Source organism: Scomber japonicus, chromosome 18 (assembly GCF_027409825.1).
Source record: "Scomber japonicus isolate fScoJap1 chromosome 18, fScoJap1.pri, whole genome shotgun sequence".
Taxonomy (NCBI): domain Eukaryota; kingdom Metazoa; phylum Chordata; class Actinopteri; order Scombriformes; family Scombridae; genus Scomber; species Scomber japonicus.
This window is the reverse complement of record NC_070595.1, coordinates 2,457,308-2,478,111: the sequence shown is the minus strand read 5'-3', so window position 1 is coordinate 2,478,111 and position 20,804 is coordinate 2,457,308. Positions and strand designations below refer to the sequence as shown.

General features: G+C 42.1%; 1 long non-coding RNA gene across 1 annotated transcript in view; it reads right to left on the bottom strand.

The window, feature by feature from the left end:
* LOC128379615 (uncharacterized) overlaps window positions 1–15,374 on the bottom strand; it is a 46,016-nt gene extending 30,642 nt beyond the window's left edge. The window contains exons 1-2 of the long non-coding RNA XR_008323408.1: window positions 15,306–15,374; window positions 13,847–14,075 (exon numbers count right to left, since the gene is read on the bottom strand). This is a non-coding gene — a long non-coding RNA (uncharacterized LOC128379615). The remainder of the gene's footprint in view (window positions 1–13,846; window positions 14,076–15,305) is intronic.
* Between the last annotated feature and the right edge of the window lie 5,430 nt (window positions 15,375–20,804).

The window sequence follows — 20,804 nt, the reverse complement described above, 5'->3', positions numbered from 1 at the left end:
ATGTAGAGGGTCCCGCCCTGAACACATCTATGCATCAATACTGCTTCATATACACAGCGCCACCTACTGGACACAGGAAGTCAGCCTCATATGACAAACATTATCCGATTTACATGAAATTTACAGGATGTGTTCTCCACATCACACACTGCAACATGACATGTAATTGGTGGGTGATCTCTAGCGCCACCTAGTGGACACATGCAATTTGACTTAGCCCCATCACACAGTGTTCATTACAAGCCCCGGTGCCAAGACGTCTACGTGCCCGCTGTGTCTGCCATGTGACTGCAGCATGCACTGACATGCGCGTACAAGGCGGTGCGTGGGGGCGCGAGGGCCCGTTCATCACTGCTTGCAGTTTTAATTATTATTATTTTTCTTCTCTCACAACGACGGCCTTTTTGCCCCCCTGAACGTGCCTTAAAAGTCACCAAAGTTTGCACGCAAGCCAGACCCGGCGAAAATTTCGATATTTTATGGTCTGCACAAATGGGCGTGTCAAAATGGCTCTCTAGCGCCCCCTACAAAATCAATAAAAGCGAGCCCCTCGTGACAGATTGACATAGAGAAACGAAACTTGGTACACATGTTCATCATGTCAAGACGCACCAAAAAGTCTCTTGGACACATACCCTAACACCAACAGGAAGTCGGCCATTTTGAATCAAATATTGATTTTAATGCAAATTGTGGCATCATATTTGAACGCACTACTCCTAGAGATTTCATCCCATCCACTTCAAATTCACACAGAGTCATCTTGAGACATTGGAGATGAAAAGTTATCAAAAGCTTTTTCCCACGTCATTCCTGGTTGCCGTGGTGACGCGGCGAATTTCGATGCTTCGCCATGAAATTTCAAACCCTCATAACTTGACTCCACATGGTCTGAGCTTTTCCAAATTTAATGTGTTTGTTCAGTGTCCCAGTCTGAACACATGTACAGTCTCATATTTAGTGACAGTCATAGCGCCACCTACTGGCAACAGGAAGTCACTTGCGTCATTTGTTCATTAATTACTCCCATAATCTTAAGTATTTCCACCTGAAATTGACTCAGCTGAGACATAAGACCTTGGTGATGCTACATTATGCAACTCGTGACGCATCATCAAATACCGTTGCCATGACAACACATTCAACGCCATGAAAATACGATTACAGTTTTCAGAGGCAAAGGATGCCTCCACGGTAACGAAACTCAACACACACGTCTGGAGTGGGTTCATTTAACATCCTATATACTTCAATGGGATGGGCGTGGCTACACGGCTCAATAGCGCCCCCTTGAATATTTCAAAATTGCACCTCAGCCTTCCCGATAGACATAGAAGAATGAAATTCGGTAGGTTTATGTATCATCTCCAGACGCACAAAAACGCCATTTGGACCCATACCCTAAGTCCAACAGGAAGTCGGCCATCTTGGGAAAAATGCTATATTTTGGTGAGTGTTTTGGTCATTTCCACGCATCATACTTGAACGAACTAGTCCTAGGGATTTCATCCCATCCTCTTCAAATTCACACAAAATCATCTTGAGACATTGGAGATGAAAAGTTATCAAAAGCTTTTTCGTCCGTCATTCCTGGTTGCCATGGTAACATGGCGAATTTCGATGTCTCGCCATGAAATTTCAAACCCTCATAACTTGACTCCACATAGTCTGAGCTTCTCCAAATTTAATATGCTTGTTCAGTGTCCCGGTCTGAACACATGTACAGTCTCATATTTAGTGACAGTCATAGCGCCACCTACTGGCAACAGGAAGTCACTTGCTTCATTCTTTCACTAATTACTCTCATAATCTTAAGTATTTACACCTGAAATTGACTCAGCTAAGACATAACGCCACTTATCAAAATCTTTTTTATGACTTCTTCCTGTTGGGCGTGGCTGTGCGGACAATTTCGATGCTTCGCCATGAGGCAGGAAGTCCTTATAACTCCTACAGACATTGTCCTGTCTACACCAAATTCATCATGCATGTAGAGGGTCCCGCCCTGAACACATCTATGCATCAATACTGTGTCAAATACACAGCGCCACCTACTGGACACAGGAAGTAAGCCTCATATGACAAACATTATCCGATTTATATGAAATTTACAGGATGTGTTCTCCACATCACACACTGCAACATGACATGTAATTGGTGGGTGATCTCTAGCGCCACCTAGTGGACACATGCAATGTGACTTAGCCCCATCACACAACATTCATTACAAGCCCAGGTGCCAAGACGTCTACGTGCCCGCTGTGTCTGCCGTGTGACTGCAGCACGCACCGACATGCGAGTACGGGGCGGTGCATGGGGGCGCGAGGGCCCGTTCATCACTGCTTGCAGTTTTAATTATTAGGGGGCCAAGCCCGAGGGGACGAGGAAACGCGTATGCAAGCAGACGCGTTTCCTAGTACCAGCGGTGCTAGGAACCCTATTGTTTTTGTGCTGATTTTTATTATTAGGGCCCGAGCGCTGACCAGCGCGAAGCCCTATTGTATCTGTCAAGATTATTATTAGGGCCCGAGCGCTGACCAGCGCGAAGCCCTATTGTATCTGTCCGGATTATTATTTTTCTTTTTCTTGCACAACGACGGCCTTTTTGCCCCCCTAAACGTGCCTTAAAAGTCACCAAAGTTTGCACGCAAGCCAGACCTGGCGAAAATTTTGATATTTTATGGTTTTCAGAATTGGGCGTGGCAAAATGGCTCAATAGCGCCCCCTACAAAATCAATAATAGCGAGCCCCTCGTGACAGATTGACATAGAGAAACGAAACTTGGTACACATATTCATCATGTCAAGACGCACCAAAAAGTCTCTTGGACACATACCCTAACACCAACAGGAAGTCGGCCATTTTGAATCAAAATATTGATTTTAATGCAAATTGTGGCATCATATTTGAACGCACTACTCCTAGAGTTTTCTTCCCATCCACTTCAAATTCACACAGAATCATCTTGAGACATTGGAGATGAAAAGTTATCAAAAGCTTTTTCGCCCGTCATTCATAGTTGCCGTGGTGACACGGCGAATTTCGATCCTTCGCCATGAAATTTCAAACCCTCATAACTTGACTCCACATGGTCTGAGCTTTTCCAAATTTCAGATGCTTGTTCAGCGTCCTGGTCTGAACACATGTACAGTCTCATATTTACTGACAGTCATAGCGCCACCTACTGGCAACAGGAAGTCACTTGCTTCAGTCTTTCACAGATTACTCCCATAATCTTCATCCCATCCACTTCAAATTCACACAGGATCATCTTGAGACATTTGAGATGAAAAGTTATCAAAAGCTTTTTCCCCCGCCATTCCTGGTTGCTGTGGTGAAGCGGCGAATTTCGATGCTTCGCCATGAAATTTCAAACCCTCATAACTTGACTCCACATGGTCTGAGCTTTTCCAAATTTAATGTGTTTGTTCAGTGTCCCAGTCTGAACACATGTACAGTCTCATATTTAGTGACAGTCATAGCGCCACCTACTGGCAACAGGAAGTCACTTGCGTCATTTGTTCATTAATTACTCCCATAATCTTAAGTATTTCCACCTGAAATTGACTCAGCTGAGACATAAGACCTTGGTGATGCTACATTATGCAACTCGTGACGCATCATCAAATACCGTTGCCATGACAACACATTCAACGCCATGAAAATACGATTACAGTTTTCAGAGGCAAAGGATGCCTCCACGGTAACGAAACTCAACACACACGTCTGGAGTGGGTTCATTTAACATCCTATATACTTCAATGGGATGGGCGTGGCTACACGGCTCAATAGCGCCCCCTTGAATATTTCAAAATTGCACCTCAGCCTTCCCGATAGACATAGAAGAATGAAATTCGGTAGGTTTATGTATCATCTCCAGACGCACAAAAACGCCATTTGGACCCATACCCTAAGTCCAACAGGAAGTCGGCCATCTTGGGAAAAATGCTATATTTTGGTGAGTGTTTTGGTCATTTCCACGCATCATACTTGAACGAACTAGTCCTAGGGATTTCATCCCATCCTCTTCAAATTCACACAAAATCATCTTGAGACATTGGAGATGAAAAGTTATCAAAAGCTTTTTCGTCCGTCATTCCTGGTTGCCATGGTAACATGGCGAATTTCGATGTCTCGCCATGAAATTTCAAACCCTCATAACTTGACTCCACATAGTCTGAGCTTCTCCAAATTTAATATGCTTGTTCAGTGTCCCGGTCTGAACACATGTACAGTCTCATATTTAGTGACAGTCATAGCGCCACCTACTGGCAACAGGAAGTCACTTGCTTCATTCTTTCACTAATTACTCTCATAATCTTAAGTATTTACACCTGAAATTGACTCAGCTAAGACATAACGCCACTTATCAAAATCTTTTTTATGACTTCTTCCTGTTGGGCGTGGCTGTGCGGACAATTTCGATGCTTCGCCATGAGGCAGGAAGTCCTTATAACTCCTACAGACATTGTCCTGTCTACACCAAATTCATCATGCATGTAGAGGGTCCCGCCCTGAACACATCTATGCATCAATACTGTGTCAAATACACAGCGCCACCTACTGGACACAGGAAGTAAGCCTCATATGACAAACATTATCCGATTTATATGAAATTTACAGGATGTGTTCTCCACATCACACACTGCAACATGACATGTAATTGGTGGGTGATCTCTAGCGCCACCTAGTGGACACATGCAATGTGACTTAGCCCCATCACACAACATTCATTACAAGCCCAGGTGCCAAGACGTCTACGTGCCCGCTGTGTCTGCCGTGTGACTGCAGCACGCACCGACATGCGAGTACGGGGCGGTGCATGGGGGCGCGAGGGCCCGTTCATCACTGCTTGCAGTTTTAATTATTAGGGGGCCAAGCCCGAGGGGACGAGGAAACGCGTATGCAAGCAGACGCGTTTCCTAGTACCAGCGGTGCTAGGAACCCTATTGTTTTTGTGCTGATTTTTATTATTAGGGCCCGAGCGCTGACCAGCGCGAAGCCCTATTGTATCTGTCAAGATTATTATTAGGGCCCGAGCGCTGACCAGCGCGAAGCCCTATTGTATCTGTCCGGATTATTATTTTTCTTTTTCTTGCACAACGACGGCCTTTTTGCCCCCCTAAACGTGCCTTAAAAGTCACCAAAGTTTGCACGCAAGCCAGACCTGGCGAAAATTTTGATATTTTATGGTTTTCAGAATTGGGCGTGGCAAAATGGCTCAATAGCGCCCCCTACAAAATCAATAATAGCGAGCCCCTCGTGACAGATTGACATAGAGAAACGAAACTTGGTACACATATTCATCATGTCAAGACGCACCAAAAAGTCTCTTGGACACATACCCTAACACCAACAGGAAGTCGGCCATTTTGAATCAAAATATTGATTTTAATGCAAATTGTGGCATCATATTTGAACGCACTACTCCTAGAGTTTTCTTCCCATCCACTTCAAATTCACACAGAATCATCTTGAGACATTGGAGATGAAAAGTTATCAAAAGCTTTTTCGCCCGTCATTCATAGTTGCCGTGGTGACACGGCGAATTTCGATCCTTCGCCATGAAATTTCAAACCCTCATAACTTGACTCCACATGGTCTGAGCTTTTCCAAATTTCAGATGCTTGTTCAGCGTCCTGGTCTGAACACATGTACAGTCTCATATTTACTGACAGTCATAGCGCCACCTACTGGCAACAGGAAGTCACTTGCTTCAGTCTTTCACAGATTACTCCCATAATCTTCATCCCATCCACTTCAAATTCACACAGGATCATCTTGAGACATTTGAGATGAAAAGTTATCAAAAGCTTTTTCCCCCGCCATTCCTGGTTGCTGTGGTGAAGCGGCGAATTTCGATGCTTCGCCATGAAATTTCAAACCCTCATAACTTCACTCCACATGGTCTGAGCTTTTCCAAATTTAATATGCTTGTACAGTGTCTCCGTCTGCACACATGTACAGTCTCATATTTAGTGACAGTCATAGCGCCCCCTACTGGCAACAGGAAGTCACTTGCTTCATTCTTTCACTAATTACTCCCATAATATTAAGTATTTCCACCTGAAATTGACTCAGCTGAGACATAAGACCTTGGTGATGCTACATTCTGCAACTCGTGACCCATCATCAAATACTGTTGCCATGACAACGTATTCAACGCCATGAAATACGATTACACTTTTCAGGGGCATGGGATGCCTCCACGGTAACGAAACTCAACACACATGTCTGGAGTGGGGTCATTTAACATCCTATATACTTCAATGGGATGGCCGTGACTAAATGGCTCAATAGCGCCCCCTTGAATATTTCAAAATTGAACATCAGACTTCCCGATTGACATAGAAGAATGAAATTCGGTAGGTTTATGTATCATCTCCAGACGCACAAAAACGCCATTTGGACCCATACCCTAACACCAACAGGAAGTCGGCCATCTTGGGAAAAATGCTCAATTTTGGTGAGTTTTGTGGTCATTTCCAGGCCTCATATTTGAACAAACTAGTCCTAGGGATTTCATCCCATCCACTTCAAATTCACACAGAGTCAGCTTGAGACATTGGAGATGACAAGTTATCAAAAGCTTTTTTATGACTTCTTCCTGTTGGGCGTGGCTGTGCAGACAATTTCGATGCTTCGCCATGAAGCAGGAAGTCCTTATAACTCCTACAGACATTGTCCCGTCTACACCAAATTGATCACACATGTAGAGGGTCCCGCCCTGAACACATCTATGCATCAATACTGTGTCAAATACACAGCGCCACCTACTGGACACAGGCAGTCAGCCTCACATGACAAACATTATCCTATTTACATGAAATTTATAGGATGTGTTCTCCACATCACACACTGCAACATGACATATAATTGGTGGGTGATCTCTAGCGCCACCTAGTGGACACATGCAATGTGACTTAGCCCCATCACACAACATTCATTACAAGCCCGGGTGCCAAGACGTCTACGTACCCGCTGTGTCTGCATGTGACTGCAGCATGCACCGGCATACCGTACAAGGCAGTGCATGGGGGCGCGAGGGCCCGTTCATCACTGCTTGCAGTTTTAATTATTATTATTTTTCTTTTTCTTGCACGACGACGGCCTTTTTGCCCCCCTGAACGTGCCCCGATACTCACCAAAGTTTGCACGCAAGCCAGACCCGGCGAAAATTTCGATATCTTATGGTTTGCACAAATGGGCGTGACAAAATGGCTCTCTAGCGCCCCCTACAAAATCAATAAAAGCGAGCCCCTCGTGACAGATTGACATAGAGAAACGAAACTTGGTACACATGTTCATCATGTCAAGACGCACCAAAAAGTCTCTTGGACACATACCCTAACACCAACAGGAAGTCGGCCATTTTGAATCTAAATATTGATTTTAATGCAAATTGTGGCATCATACTTGAATGCACTACTCCTAGAGTTTTCTTCCCATCCACTTCAAATTCACACAGAGTCATCTTGAGACATTGGAGATGACAAGTTATCAAAAGCTTTTTCCCCCCGTCATTCCTGGTTGCCGTGGTGACGTGGCGAATTTCGATCCTTCGCCATGAAAATTCAAACCCTCATAACTTGACTCCACATGGTCTCAGCTTTTCCAAATTTCAGATGCTTGTTCAGCATCCTGGTCTGAACACATGTACAGTCTCATATTTAGTGACAGTCATAGCGCCACCTACTGGCAACAGGAAGTCACTTGCGTCATTTGTTCATTAATTACTCCCATAATCTTAAGTATTTCCACCTGAAATTGACTCAGCTGAGACATAAGACCTTGGCGATGCTACATTCTGCAACTCGTGACCCATCATCAAATACTGTTGCCATGACAACGCATTCAACGCCATGAAATACGATTACAGTTTTTAGGGGCAAAGGATGCCTCCACGGTAACGAAACTCAACACACACGTCTGGAGTGGGGTCATTTCACATCCTATATACTTCAATGGGATGGCCGTGACTAAATGGCTCAATAGCGCCCCCTTGAATATTTCATAATTGAACCTCAGACTTCCCGATTGACATAGAAGAATGAAATTCGGTAGGTTTATGTATCATCTCCAGACGCACAAAAACGCCATTTGGACCCATACCCTAAGTCCAACAGGAAGTCGGCCATCTTGGGAAAAATGCTCAATTTTGGTGAGTTTTGTGGTCATTTCCAGGCCTCATATTTGAACGCACTAGTCCTAGAGATTTCATCCCATCCACTTCAAATTCACACAGAGTCAGCTTGAGACATTGGAGATGAAAAGTTATCTTCCTGTTGGGCATGGCTGTGCAAACAATTTCGATGCTTCGCCATGAAGCAGGAAGTCCTTATAACTCCTACAGACATTGTCCCACCTACACCAAATTGCTCACGCATGTAGAGGGTCCCGCCCTGAACACATCTATGTATCAATACTGCTTCATATACACAGCGCCACCTACTGGACACAGGAAGTCAGCCTCATATGACAAACATTATCCGATTTACATGAAATTTAGAGGATGTGTTCTCTACATCATACACTGCAACATGACAAGTAATTGGTGGGTGATCTCTAGCGCCACCTAGTGGACACATGCAATGTGACTTAGCCCCATCACACAGTGTTCATTACAAGCCCCGGTGCCAAGACGTCTACGTGCCCGCTGTGTCTGCCATGTGACTGCAGCATGCACCGACATGCGTGTACAAGGCGGTGCGTGGGGGCGCGAGGGCCCGTTCATCACTGCTTGCAGTTTTAATTATACTTTATTTTTATTTTTCCGTTGATAAAACTGGTGCTGCAGGCTACACCGTGCAAGGGAGGGCGGTGCAATTTGGAGGGTTGGTCCAGACCCCTGCACGTACCTCAGACGCAAAAAACTACATATGTCCGCCTGCAGGGGGCGCTATAAGTCAGGAAAACGCGTTTTGGCCTATAACTCTCACACCGTATGTCGCACATTCAAAAACCTTATATCCCCAGATTCCCTGAATAGAGCTGAATCACTTTGCCATTGGCCACGCCCACTTCCGCCAGAAAACTTTTGCGCAAAATCGCAAAAATTGAAAAACCTACTTTTTCGAACTCCTCCTCGGGGTTTTATCCGATCTACGTGAAACTTGGCACGTACACTGCCCAGCTCAACCTGATCTTAAGTTATCAAAAGAATTTTGCTCGGCCAAGGTAGGCGCACATTATTAACAAATTAATTTCTGTAGCTAGCTATGAAAATGCTAACTGTTGGATATCTCGGTCCAACTAAATGCTATTAACACCAAATGTCAGATCCTTGGTTGGCATGTGACTGTGAGGGTATGAGCCAAGTTTTGTGAATGTTGACCACTAGGGGGCGCTACAAATCTAGGAAATTTATATCTCTTGAACGGCTTTACGGATTTCTACCAAATTCGGTAGGTATGATGCAGACCCATTGCTGAGGCCATATATTGAAGGTGGTCATGACTGGTCAATGTGGGCGTGGCTTTTAAGTACATAAACAACAAGCATTTATTTTAGCTGAACGCTGATGATGAGGGTTGTGAAATTTAAAGGGTACGTATAGAATAGGACACAGATCTTCCATAACAAAAATAGCACATCTACTCCACTAGGTGGCGCTATAACGGATACAAACGCGTTTTTTGCCTGTAACTTCCACATTTTAAATGACACATTCATATACATCATATCCATGTATTCCCTGAATAGAGCTGGATTTTTTGACATAGGCCCCGCCCACTTCTGCTGCAGATTTCCTTTGCTAAGTCACCGCATATGCAAAACCAACTGTTTTGAACTCCTCCTACAGTTTAAGAGCTATCTGCATGAAACTTTGCACATATAATCTCCAGATGAGTCTGTTGAAAAGTTATCAAAAGAATTTTGGCACTCCAAAAAATGCTCTACTTATAGCCAAACAATCTTTTTTGCTAGCTTAAAAAAACACATTGTTTCATATTTTGGTTAAAGTAAATGCTTTTAACGTCAAACTTAAGTCACTTGTTCAGGAAGTCATCCAGAGGCTCTGTGCCAAATATGGTGCAAATCAATCAACAGGGGGCGTTATAAACCCACAAATATCAAGTTTCCTAAAAGATGATGGCATTCACACATAATTTGGTGAGCATGATGAGACATCACTCCAGAGGCCAGCTGCAAAATTACGTAACAATCTGTAAAAGTGGGCGGGACTTATTACGACAAATCCAAATTGCCACACATTTAGCCTTTCGCACTTCCCATTACAGTGAATACTGAGGCTCAGACATTGGCTTGTGTCCTGATGCACGCCCAGAGCCTTGTCATCCTTTTAGGCCATATTGCGTGGGCTTCGCGGGGGACGAGTCGCGGGGGGGGCGAGTCACGCAGGGAGGCTTGGCCCCCGTTCATAACTGTTCGGGACGAACAGTTCTAGTTAGGGGGCCAAGCCCGAGGGGACGAGGAAACGCGTATGCAAGCAGACGCGTTTCCTAGTACCAGCGGTGCTAGGAACCCTATTGTTTTTGTGTTGATTTTTATTATTATTTTTTATTTTTCCGTTGATAAAACTGGTGCTGCAGGCTAAACCGTGCAAGGGAGGGTGGTGCAATTTGGAGGGTTGGTCCAGACCCCTGCACGTACCTCAGACGCAAAAAACTACATATGTCCGCCTGCAGGGGGCGCTAAAAGTAAGGACAACGCGTTTTGGCCTATAACTCTCACACCGTATGTCGCACATTCAAAAACCTTATATCCCCAGATTCCCTGAATAGAGCTGAATCACTTTGCCGTTGGCCACGCCCACTTCCGCCAGATAATTTTTGCGCAAAATCGCAAAAACTGGAAAACCTACTTTTTCGAACTCCTCCTCGGGGTTTTGTCCGATCTGCGTGAAACTTGGCACGTACACTGCCCAGCTCAACCTGATCTTAAGTAATCAAAAGAATATTGCTCGGCCAAGGTAGGCGCAAATTATTAACAAATTAATTTCTGTAGCTAGCTATGAAAATGCTAACTGTTGGATATCTCGGTCCAACTAAATGCTATTGACACCAAATGTCAGATCCTTGGTTGGCATGTGACTGTGAGGGTATGAGCCAAGTTTTGTGAATGTTGACCACTAGGGGGCGCTACAAATCTAGGAAATTTATATCTCTTGAACGGCCTTACGGATTTCTACCAAATTCGGTAGGTATGATGCAGACCCATTGCTGAGGCCATATATTGAAGGTGGTCATGACTGGTCAATGTGGGCGTGGCTTATAAGTACATAAACAACAAGCATTTATTTTAGCTGAACTCTTATGATGAGGGTTGTGAAATTTATAGGGTACATATAGAATAGGACACAGATCTTCCACAACAAAAATAGCACATCTACTCCACTAGGTGGCGCTATAACGGATACAAACGCGTTTTTGCCTGTAACTGCCACATTTTAAATGACACATTCATATACCTCATATCCATGTATTCCCTGAATAGAGTTGGATTTCTTGACATAGGCCCCGCCCACTTCTGCTGCAGATTTCCTTTGCTAAATCACTGCATATGCAAAACCAACTTTTTTGAACTCCTCCTACAGTTTAAGAGCTATCTGCATGAAACTTGGCACATATAATCTCCAGATGAGTCTGGTGAAAAGTTATCAAAAGAATTTTGGTACTCCAAAAAATGCTCTACTTATAGCCAAACAATCTTTTTTGCTAGCTAAAAAGAACACATTGTTTCATATTTTGGTCAAAGTAAATGCTTTTAACGTCAAACTTAAGTCACTTGTTCAGTAAGTCATCCAGAGGCTCTCTGCCAAATATGGTGCAAATCGATCAACAGGGGGCGTTATAAACCCACAAATATCAAGTTTCCTAAAAGATGATCGCATTCACACATAATTTGGTGAGCATGATGAGACATCACTCCAGAGGCCAGCTGCAAAATTACATAACAATCAGTGAAAGTGGGCGGGACTTATTACGACAAATCCAAATCGCCACACATTCAGCCTTTCGCACTTCCCTTTACAATGAATACTGAGGCTCAGACATTGGCCTGTGTCCTGACGCACGCCCAGAGCCCCGTCGTCCTTTTAGGCCATATTGCGTGGGCTTTGCGGGGCGAGTCACGTGGGGGACGAGTTGCGCCGGATGGCTTGGCCCCCGTTCATAACTGTTCGGTACGAACAGTTCTAGTTATTATTATTATACACTATTTTTATTCTTCCGTTGATAAAACTGGTGCTGCAGGCTAAACCGTGCAATTTGGAGGGTTGGTCCAGACCCCTGCACGTACCTCAGACGCAAAAAACTACATATGTCCGCCTGCAGGGGGCGCTATAAGTAAGGACAACGCGTTTTGGCCTATAACTCTCACACCGTATGTCGCACATTCAAAAACCTTATATCCCCAGATTCCCTGAATAGAGCTGAATCACTTTGCAATTGGCCACGCCCACTTCCGCCTAGAACATTTTTGCGCAAAATCGCAAAAACTGGAAAACCTACTTTTTCGAACTCCTCCTCGGGGTTTTGTCCGATCTGCGTGAAACTTGGCACGTACACTGCCCAGCTCAACCTGATCTTAAGTTATCAAAAGAATTTTGCTCGGCCAAGGTAGGCGCAAATTATTAACAAATTAATTTCTGTAGCTAGCTATGAAAATGCTAACTGTTGGGGGGCCACTAGGGGGCGCTACAAATCTAGGAAATTTATATCTCTTGAACGGCTTTACGGATTTCTACCAAATTCGGTAGGTATGATGCAGACCCATTGCTGAGGCCATATATTGAAGGTGGTCATGACTGGTCAATGTGGGCGTGGCTTATAAGTACATAAACAACAAGCATTTATTTTAGCTGAACGCTGATGATGAGGGTTGTGAAATTTATAGGGTACATATAGATTAGGACACAGATCTTCCACAACAAAAATAGCACATCTACACCACTAGGTGGCGCTATAACGGATACAAACGCGTTTTTGCCTGTAACTTCCACATTTTAAATGACACATTCATATACATCATATCCATGTATTCCCTGAATAGAGCTGGATTTTTTGAATCAATCAACAGGGGGCGTTATAAACCCACAAATATCAAGTTTCCTAAAAGATGATCGCATTCACACATAGTTTGGTGAGCATGATGGGACATCACTCCAGAGGCCAGCTGCAAAATTACATAACAATCGGTGAAAGTGGGCGGGACTTATTACGACAAATCCAAATGGCCACACATTCGACCTTTCGCACTTCCCATTACAGTGAATACTGAGGCTCAGACATCGGTCTGTGTCCTGACGCACGCCCAGAGCCCCGTCGTCCTTGTAGGCAATAGTGCGTGGGCTTCGCGGGGCGAATCGCGCGGGACGGCTTGGCCCCCGTTGATAACTGTTCGGTACGAACAGTTCTAGTTATTTGTTTTACTATATTTATAGTAATTTTATTTTTTTATGTAATTTCAAACACCTATATCCATTCTTACAGTATTTTTTTCTTCTTCATAATTGTTACAGATTCAAGAGATACTGCAAGGCAGCTTTTGAAAGGCAAGTGCAAAACTATTATGCCTTGAGATTGTCATAGGTTTCCATTCATATGTGAAAGGAATGGTCCTGTGAGCAATTCAAATGCATTGTAAACAGAACTGCATCATCAATTATGCCAGGAAGATTGAGCTCAAACTATAGCAGAGAGGATACAAAAGCTGCTCCGGGAGTAGACCATCTTTCTATATATAGGTGTTTTGTCTACTTTTAATAATGTAGGAACAGTGAAAACTAAACAAAATATTGTGTTGATGAATACATCAAAACCTTTTGTCAATTCAAAATAAAAAGGTTGTACACTATTGCTCTCAACGGTATCAAATTCAATACCTTATTCCTGCCGATAGATGTGGCGTTGCAGAAACTAATCAGCACTGTGCGGAGCTGACCAAGGAGATCAAAGACCTCCGCCAGGAATTCCAGGAATTCCACCAGTCCTGCAGGTGCTGCCAGCGTCTGACGGGGGAATTGCAGGTCCCCAATGGTCATCAAGTGCAGATGCCTCTGTGCAACCTGGAGGAGCTGGAGCTGACAGAGATTAACCTCCAATCTGCTGAAGCTAAGAGAGCAATGGTAATTACTTTATGGTTATATCATTCCGCTTGAAAACTTTACAGTGTTTAATCTCATCCCACACTAGAATGCAAAAACATTCCACACTTCAATACATCTCATGCAAAAACTGCTGTTGTTTTGGTACATTTTGATCTTTTTTTTTTTTTTTTTATCAATCTCTTAAATTTATTCTTCTTGGAAACTAGCAATCCTATCCACAGCAACATATTATGCCATCTCTTCATCATATTAACACATTAGCTACACAGACTCACATACTTAAAATAGTTATACTTTTTTATATTGATAGGTGGCGCGCTTGACTATGATCGGTGGGACCACCCTGGAGGTGAGGGTCAGGCGAATGATGTCCCACATAATGACCAATGAATTGGCCTCTGGCCTTAACTGGGCCGGCAAAAGGAATAAGGACTCCTCCAAGCAGAAGAGGCCCTTCAAAGATACAGCCCTCTGCCAGTCCATGTTTGGTGAGTCATTTTGCTTAAATGTGATGCTGTGTTTTCAGTTAACATTATGCCTTCTATTCATTCTCTGCCCTAAAAGTACTAGGCTATTCCTAGGGATGAGCAGAAGACAGGTGCACAGGCCTATACTGCATTCATTGCTGGGCAACAGTTGACACTGATCACTCAGGTTGGAAGTCTTGTGGTGTTTTTGTAAAATCACAGAAAACAAAAAACAATATCCACTACCCAGTTGGGGGTGGGTGCTGGACCAAAAAACAATAATACGAAAAAAGAGAAAAGTCCGCACAACATAGGAGCTCCCTTGCAGGTAGCCATACTGGCTCTTCTTCAGATCTTCCGAGCATCTAAAGAACAGCCAGTATGGCTTGAAACGTCATGCTTTAATGCTTTATTAAATTCTACCTGCAAAGGAGCTCCTACGGTGTGCAGACTTTTCTCTTTTCTCGTTTTTGTGAAAATCAGCAAGAGCTCTATCAATGATCCTTGATTCCTAACATACTCCGCTATTGCTCAGAAATCATGTAACTGCGTTTTGTTTCTGTTGCAGTTGTTAATCATGTTGGATATAGACCACTCACCATTACAATTGGGCTATACCCATCGTCCTGCTCCATGAACTGTTACTGACTCCTTTTGCAAAGTACACTACATAGCCAAAAGTATTGGGATGCCTGCCAAACATTCTTCCACACAGATTAAATTAAAAATACTAAATTCCAGTGTAACATCGTACAACGTAAACTCACATGTGTTGCAATCCTTCGACGCTCCTCTGGGCGGAGTGTGCGACGCCACTTTGTTGGCAGAGAGCTGCTACTTTGCACCACCTTGAAATAAAGAGAATCTCAGTGAAGGGAGTTTATAATGATAAAAAGAGAGAATATAATAAAAAAAGAGAAAACAATTAGTAATCATGTTGTAAAGGGTTAAAACAAGACAAATATGAATATAGAGTGCAGAAGATTAAAATGCATAACTCCAGGAAAAGCGATGTTAGAATTTATTTCAACTAAAAAGGATGTTAGTAACATATTTATCAAGTTTTTAATAATATATTTCTTGTACATTTTTTTCTGGGACTGAAAATACATCCATCATTGACATTATGCACCAAAGGGTATATATTTTGCATAATGGGCCTATATATAGATTTTTCCTTATTTTGTATGTTCCATTTAACATTATGATATATAGTAGTAGTAGCAGTAGTAGTATAATATTTTGTAGATGTGTATTTGTGCTCACCAAAAAAAGGTTTTACTATGATATTAACATTTACTTAGAGCAAATGGTATGAATACATATAGTATTAAATAACAATAAGGGTATAGAATATATTTGAAAAAATCATTCTGTGACTCATTTTAATTCATTTAACATGGCCATGCCATTGATAATTGAATAACATGAGTTTCAAAACATTATGACATCTTTCAAATGTCCTCTCTATTGTTATTTAATGTTACTATGTATATTCATACCATATGATCATACCAAATGTTAACATCTTAATAAAACATGTTTTATTCTTTTTACCTCCATTAATTTCCATTGAATTACTTTTCATACCGTTGATGCATGGTGACACATGGGTAACTCCCTCAAAATACAGTATAATTTAAATTTAAAAAAAAATATATATATATGTGTGTGTGTGTGTGTGTGTGCAGGCATGATTTTTCATTTGTTTAAGAGTAAAGACAGTTAGCTAATTTTTAGCTAACAGTTAGCTAAAAATTAGCTAACAGTTAGCCAGTAGGCGGCCATCTTGGTACAGGGCCACTCGCTCCTGTCCTGCAGCGCACATGGCAGCACATTATGTCAATAGAGGAATGACGTGTTTGCACTATTGAAGTGATCATACACCGCTCAATTATAATAAAAATAAATAAAATTACTCAATTGTCAACATATATTCACACGAGTTGTTTGATACAAATGTCAGACAGATAGACATGTTTTTAACAAATCAAACCGTTTGGAAATCGGTCGAGATTTCAGTGAATAATTCTACTTTGAAACTGTGGATTAGCTCTCTCTGCTAGCCCTTGTATCAAGATGGTGGCGCTTTAAGCACGCCTCTCCAAAGTCAATGCTGCGTCTATGTATACATGTCTATGATAGTTAGCTAACACATCCACAAAAATTAATCGGAAAATTATATATATTTAATTTGTTTCACATAAAATTACTCACATTTGTAGCTCAGCTCCCACTCCGTGACCTTCATGCGTTCGTCCGCCATTTTTCTCTCAGCGCAATGCATGAAGGTAAATATTGCGCAATGCATGAAGGGAAATATTGCTTGACAATGACCAAGGTTGTACACTACTTTTCGCGATGCTTTGTGGGATACTTTGAGTGTACTATATAGCAGACATGGGATCAAGTCACACATGTGCAAGTCTCAAGTAAGTCACAAGTCTTAACTTTCAAGTCTCAAGTAAGTCCTAAGTCATTTTTTCTTGGGCAAGTCAAGTCAAGTCAAGTCATAGGTTATGTCAAGTCAAGTCCAAGTCAAGTCATCTTATTTTACCCGCACAATCTGATCTTAATAAAGTGAAAAGACAAGATATTAGTAACTTTCACTTAACTTTATTGGCCAATTTATTCAACTGATATTTATTGATATTTAGTAAAATACATGGGCCTTCATTTGAAATATTTTAGCTGCCTTGCAATTCACAAGAAAAAAGCAAACATATAAAAGTCAGAAAATATAAACCTAACATAGAGCATCAGAAATATCTGTGTTTCACAAACAGCTCATTGTTCTTAGAAAAAAAAACATCAAACTATATTTCACATCTCTCTGTCTGTCTGGAGAGTATCTGCCTTTTTACACAGTGTTGCACTTGCAAAATATAAGATTTGAAAGTGTCTTGTCTGCAAGCCGAGCACGATGTGGCCTCATGATGATTCCACCATGGCTGAAGACCCTCTCAACTGGGGAACTTGATGCTGGCACTGAAAGAGCTCTCATTGCAACTGGAAAAAGTGCAGGAAGGATATTCCTATTTGTATCCCAAAAGGACAGACAAGCCTGCCCACAACAAAGGCCAAAATAGTTATTTAATTGTGCCTCTGGACTGCTGGTTGTGTCCTGCCTGCGACGTTTTCTGTACTTCGAGAATAACCCAGAGCTCTGTTCCTGCTGCCTTTCCACCTCTTCGTATTCAGGACTCTGGAGTGTTGTGGCAGGTGGCACCTCGTGTAGAATCAGATCTAATAAACAAAGACAAAAAACAAAAAAAAAACAAGAGTTAATTTAAAGGGCAAGTGTCATTCATTATTTCACAGTTCAGTTTGATATGCTTGCATAAAAAGCTCTAAACATGCTTTATATTGTTATTTAAACATTTTGTGAATCAAAAGCTTTCAAAGTCAATATTAGAAATAATTTGATAATGGTGATGCAAAGAGAAATAAAGAAGTAAATAAATATATTCACTGACCTTTCACCATATCAGCAATGTCATTCTTTACGTCATCAGTGACAAGCACATCATGCTGAAGCCACATCATGGAGAATGCTGGGTCCAGGACAGCTGCTCTGATGTAGAGTGGGTCTGCAAATGGCAGCTCTTCTTCTGCTGGTGCTGCTGATGACATTTTCACATTAACAAATATCCCCCGGAATCTTTTCTTGAGAGAGCACTGCAGGCTATGGATCATGCTTCCCAGGAAGCGCACTTGCTTTTTCATTTTTTCCAGATGGTGGTTTAGTGATAATACACAGGGGAGGACAGAGCTGATGGTCACGATCTTCTCACCTTGAGTAAGATCGGTGGCCTCGGCAAATGGCTGTAGGACATCACAAAGCTCCTTCATCAGATTCCATTCCCTCACTGAGAAGACCAGCTCGTTGTGGCCTGTGCCCTGAACAACACTGCACAGTTCCTGATGACTGAATGATAGCACTGCTTTGACTTGGCGGAGAGTTGAATTCCACCGTGTGTTCACAGCAGCAGGGATCCCTCGCAGCCCAAACTTCTCTTCAAATGCATCTTTAAAGGTGGTAGATGTATGCAGCAGAGAGCTCAGTTTGGAGCATTTTGCAAATGCGCTGTTCATGATCCTTGCATCCTTGAGGCCGTCACCAACAGTTAACTGCAGCGTATGAGCAAAGCATTGCTGACGTTTAGGGCTTCCTCTGATGAGCATCTGGTCCACAGTCTCCCATTCACCTCTGGATAGGTCTTCCCACAGTTCTGCATCATCCATATTGTCGTCATCAGTTATTTTACCATCTTCCTCTTTTGGAAAACACACTGTAAATGCTCGCTTCATATTTGCCGCATTGTCACAAATGACAAAGTCAAGTTTCTCTTTGATGTCATATTCGTCACATATGGACTCAAAGGCTTCTGATATCCGTTCTCCTGTGTGAGTTCCTTTGAATCTGTTGCAGGCCAGCAAGTATGAGTTTAGCTGTACTCCTTCAAATGTTGACAATACATGGCCAGTGACCCCCAGAAAGCCACACATTCGTCTGTCTGACCATATGTCCACTGTAACTGACACATGTTTGGCACCAGTAAGAAGCAGGTTTATTTTCTCTCGCTTTTCTGCAACAATGGATTCTAACTTTAAGTTTATTGTCCGACGACAGACAGGCTGGTACTTTGAATCAGCCACAGACAGGAAGTGTCGGAAATGCTCATTCTCTGTGATAGAAAGAGGCATGCTACATCCTATCACCAGGTCTGTCAGAATGGCATTTGTTATCAACTTCTGTCTTGGATTGTTTGAAGAATACACTTCTTGAGGACGTGACTGTAAGAATTGCGAAATTGCAGGCTGTGAGGAATCAGTGCAGACTTTTCTCATCTTTTCATACTCTGCATATCTGTGAAACAGAAGCAAAAACAAGAATGGGATCTAAGTATTGTATGGACAGATAGACATGCAACATACAACATAATGCATGGATAAAAATAGTTGGTTTAATTGAAGTTTTTATTTATTAACTTGCTCCATATTAAATCATATTTACTTAATTCAGTTTTCTAATCATATTTATTGCTTTAAAGCTATATGCCTCATTTGCTCAGCTGTTAACCCAAATCAACTTCATATGCTGTTTTTAACTAAAAGTTCTAAGTTTTAAAGCTCTGTCATAATCTGTTTTTAGCTTGTAACTACTCCATTTTTAAACCAGTACTTAATTTAGTCCAGAGGTGGGGAACCATGTACCATGAAGAGCCATGTGTATGCAGGTTTTCCCTCCAACCAAACACTTCAACAGGTGATTTCACTGATTAACACGGATTCAGTCACAGAGGTGTTTGCCCACCTCTAATTTAGTCCATCTCAAGCAGTATTCAATCAAAAAATAAAAATCATAAAATCGTATTTACTTAAGTTACTCAGTTTTAACCAAATTTTGTCTTGAAAGCCTGTGAGTCTCACAGTCAATGCAGAGTTTGCCTGATATTATAAGTACAATCAGACTGGAGTAGTCAGTAATTCTCAATCATGTACCTGCAGAGCGTGGCTACTATACAACATGGCTGTACAACGATCGTTTATTGTTTTACAAACATATCATTCATTAATAATTAATTAATTTAAAACTAATGATTCTGAGTTGGCTGGCATATCATTTAACCCATTTACCCCGCTGTTGCTAGTTCATAAAACGTGATGAACTGGTCGGGATGTTAGCTAAATGTTAGCAAATTATTACAAATTAAAAATTTAGATTAAAAAATATTAAAAAACGAAAAAAAGTTCCGCCAAGCCGAAATACCCCCCATCACCACCGTATCATATCACGCTAACGTTAGCTATGTTAGCTATATTTGCTAGCTTACAAGTACTTACTGTGCAGAATGGCTCTTCAGGTGACGGACAAAGTTTGACGTTGTCGTCTGGCTGTCTGATATCTTTGTGCCGCATGTCTTGCACTCCGCTGTCCGTCGTTTCGCTTCGTGGTGGTAATTAAGAAAACCATATTGGACGACCTTTGGTATCCCTCCCACAGACATGTTGATACTGATCTGATATCAGAGGGCGGTAGCGCGGGAAGTGGGGGGCTGCAGCCCCCCTCGTCAGAGGGTCTGCCCCTCTCTGCCAGAGTGGAAGAAATCTTACATCTTGTTATAAAAATAAAACCAACAAAAAATAAAAACATATAACATATTTATTCTGTGTCGAAATGGGTTTGATTTGAGTTATTGTGATATGTGAAAGAATACATTTATATTTTCTTTTTTTTGTCAAGCCGCTATGTTAGCAGGCAC